Source organism: Brachyhypopomus gauderio, chromosome 12 (genome assembly GCF_052324685.1).
Source record: "Brachyhypopomus gauderio isolate BG-103 chromosome 12, BGAUD_0.2, whole genome shotgun sequence".
In the NCBI taxonomy this organism is placed as follows: Eukaryota; Metazoa; Chordata; class Actinopteri; order Gymnotiformes; family Hypopomidae; genus Brachyhypopomus; species Brachyhypopomus gauderio.
This window is the reverse complement of record NC_135222.1, coordinates 14,850,436-14,854,556: the sequence shown is the minus strand read 5'-3', so window position 1 is coordinate 14,854,556 and position 4,121 is coordinate 14,850,436. Positions and strand designations below refer to the sequence as shown.

Genomic DNA, 4,121 nt, shown 5'->3' with positions numbered 1-4,121 from the left:
CATGATCTGATAATGACTTATATCCCAGGATCTGGTTTGCAGATCGTTGATTGTTGCAGTGAAACTCCTTCTGCCAATGACCAGTGAGCTCACACTGGGCCTATAGCATTTCTGACAACAAAGAAACAGAAAGCGTGGGGATGCATGGCTGGCAAACACACAATGTTACAAAACAGGTTCTTCTGGTTTGAGGGTTCTGTAGGGGTTTTAGTTATGATATTTAACTAAACTACCTGCTTGCCTACAACCAAGGACGGAAATAGGTGCAGAAGAAGGATTGACGTGCATAAAACTAATACATTATCTGACTCCAAATTACAGTTGGTAAGAATCTAAAAGAACTCACTTCTCAAATAGATCAGTGCAGGTTAGAACATACCTAACCAACTTTATAAAGTACCTTGGTATAAACGATAGCCTGCTTTGTCAGATGTTTATCATAAACATGCGTAGCAGATGGGATACTTTAGAGCAGGGGTGTCAAACTAATTTTCACCGCGGGCCACATCAGCATAATCGTTACCCACGGAGGGCCATATGTAACTTATAAATGTACCTACTCCTTAATGTTAAATACCTCTGAATTTATTACTTATTCAAGTTACAAATATTACAGATATATCTGCGTAAATGTAAAAAAATGTTTGCTTGTTGCTGTTATTATAACATAAATCCTTTAAATTTGTTAGGTTATGAAACCCACATTACTCCATCAATCAATGATCAAACTATCCAAGTGAATAAAGAAAACATGATCAAATATATCACATTTACTTTGTTCAAAACTTGAAATAGCAAATTACTGTGAAAATAGCAATTGTGCTTCAAAAATGCCCCCTCTGAAAAAGACTGAAGCACGGCGATTTCTTTAGCCACAACAAAGCAGCTTTTACTGCCGTTTCGTTTGTGACACATGTGCATTAGAGGGAAATGGTATTAGCATTGATTTACCTTTTAATTGATACTAATAATGAGCTCATCTGGCCCAGTATAGCTATAATCAAGGAAGACCGTGGCTACACAATTAACCAGATTTATTCAATAACCAACAAAATATAAAACAATAACATAACCATACTAGATTAAAGTAACAAGAATAATACCTAACGGAAACAGAGAGACCGACTGGTGCAGGTTGCCTGCCCAGAAGAGGAACAAGCCCAGAAGAGGAAGAAGAGACCCCTGCACCCACAAACCTCTCCTTGTATACCCTCCCAGCATCTCAAAGGGACAACAGTCACAAAAACCAGGTTAACCAATGGGAATCAGGGTGCATTCAGAGTGCATTTCCACACAGGACTGCCACCTTTGGGGTGAAGTCTACAAACCTTCTCAGGGAGTGATGGAATTCTTACCCTGTTAGCAAAACCTTTCCCAGCACACAACAAGCTTCAAAATGAGACTAAACATGCCACACAAACACACTGATATAACTAAAATACATATGGTCAGTTTTATCACATTGCTATGGGAACCTCTTGAGGTAAACCACCATATGTTGCCCCCATGACACCAGATCCTGCATCCCCCACAGGGCGCATCCGGGCACTCCAACAGTTCTTCATCTATGATGGTTCTTCTGGTCTGAAGGTTCTGAAGATTTTCACTTCGGCTCCAAATGCATCACATCAGATTCTTGTCACTGCCTTCATCCTTGGACAACAGAGAGCTGTGCTTGTGATTTTTTGAGTGTTTGTATAGTAATTTTTGGTTTATTTGTTGTTGTTTTTTGTATGCAAGAACCTTTTTAAGCACACCAATTTCTTGCTTTTAAAAGTCGCTGTGCCCACTTAGCATCTTACAGGCATTCAGCGAGGATTACATGCTATGCTAGCCTATTATGAAATATTCAAAACAGGATCAGAGCAGGCTTAAAGTAAAAAAAAAAATGCACTGGTAAATTTGCATTAGAACTGACTCTGTGGAGACTCTAGACTGTAGCTGCTGGAGAAGTGCATGTCAAATCTTTGACTATTATGTGAACCGAGGGAACATATAGCAATGGTGTGACATTTGATAATGATGTATTTTATCTTCTACAGGTTATCTATCTCAACTCTGCAAAACCGGGGTCAATCTACAGTTGGATAGCCGGATAAGACACTCCGAAAAACTGTGACCTGTTTTACCATCATAGCTATCTGACAGCAATCAGTAAATGGAAGATTAATTACACGAACAGACAGCTATAATGTCATTTACACCCATTTACATAGTATGATACAGAAATTGAAATATTGAGTATGGTAAGTATAGTAATTATTTTCCCATGCATCGTGTATACAGTGGTACATATTTGCGATTCAATGTTTGCTGCTCCAGTTCCAGCAGAATTCCTATAAGAACCAATCTAATAGTTATTTGGAAATAGCCCTGCATAATGAAGTCATGTATATGTATATTATACGTGTATCTTGTAAACCTGAAATGTATTTTATTTAACACCATAGTATATGTTTGTAAAGTAAATGCTTGTCTGGAGACACGTGTGTTTGGTCGACATTGGACACTGTACTAGACTCTGATTTTAGAAAAAAAAACATCTTAATTATTATTTTAGGCATTTTTACTGTTCAGTTAACCATTCACACTTTTATTATTAACAGTTGTTCTAGGAATTAAACCCCCACAAGTACTGGATACTGTATCTGAACAGTAGTCATGTATACTATATCTGAACAGTACCATCATGTATACTATATCTGAACAGTAGTCATGTGGCCTATACAATATCTGAACAGTAGTCATGTATACTATATCTGAATAGTAGTCCTGTACACTATATTTGGACAGTATCATCAAGTATACTGTGTCTCTGAACAGTAGTCATGTAGCCTATACAATATCTGAACAGTAGTCATGTATACTATATCTGAACAGTAGTCATGTATACTATATCTGAACAGTAGTCATGTATACAATATCTGAACAGTAGTTATGTATACTATATCTGAACAGTAGTTATGTATACTATATCTGAAGAGTACCATCATGTTTACTATATCTGAACAGTAGTCATGTATACAATATCTGAACAGTAGACATGTATACTATATCTGAACAGAGGTCCTGTATACTATATCTGAACAGTACCATCATGTATACTGTGTCTCTGAACAGTAGTCGTGCATATTTTTTCTGAGCAGTAGTCACGTATACTACTGTATATCCGACCGATCTAAACAGTAATCATGTATATCTTTTCTAAGTAGTAGTCATGTATACTATATCTGAACAGTACCATCATGTATACTATATCTGAACAATTGTCCTGTATACTACATCTGAAATGTAGTCGTGCTTACCTTTTCTGAAGAGTATGTATACTATATCTGAACAGTAGTCGTGTATACTTTTTCTGAGTAATAGTCATGTATACTATATCTGAACAGTAGTCATGTATACTATATCTGAACAGTAGTCATGCATACTATATCAGAACACTCTTTTTCTCTGTCTCACACTCTCTGTCTCACTGTCTTTCTATCTTTACATGTTCCTGCTCCTCTTTTCTTGCAGATATTGAGTTAAATGACTTTAAAGTGTGTGTCTGACTTTATCCCCAGCATACAAACATATGCAGACACACACCTACACACACACAGATGGCTTTTCTCTCTTTGAGACATGGATGAGTTATGGCATAATAAAAAGATTAATTTTATGTTCATTTTTAAAAGCAATCAACTGTGGAAACACAAACATACACAAAATATATTCAAAAAGAGAATAATTTCAGTCATACTGACATTAGGCCACTGGAGAAAAGAATATGAGCACCAAACCAATTAATTTGTACCTATAAAAGAACGGCTTTAAACGATAAATGTGATTACCAGGCAGTATGGTGTCTCTACAAGAACATGGTGTTCCAATTACTGCCATGTCCTCCTGCAGCTATCACAGCCCCTGAATTAAATGGTTACCCCGTCATGATGAGTGATGTGAGTGAGATAAATAAATGACAGAGAAGAACAGCCATGTAGGGGGGACCCTGTCACCACCACACCACCTCAGACGGGTGTGCAACCAACGCCTGTGGAGAACTGTTGACCAGTGTGTGTGTGTGTGTGTGTGTGTGTGTGTGTGTGTGTGTGTGTGTGTGCATGCATGACTGTGAT

General features: G+C 37.4%; 1 long non-coding RNA gene across 1 annotated transcript; it reads left to right on the top strand.

The window, feature by feature from the left end:
- The first annotated feature begins 236 nt into the window (after positions 1–236).
- LOC143528490 (uncharacterized) lies at positions 237–3,265 on the top strand. The gene is made up of 3 exons (XR_013134474.1): positions 237–324; positions 1,535–1,691; positions 2,043–3,265. It is a non-coding gene; the product is annotated as an uncharacterized LOC143528490 (long non-coding RNA).
- The last annotated feature ends 856 nt before the right edge of the window (positions 3,266–4,121 follow it).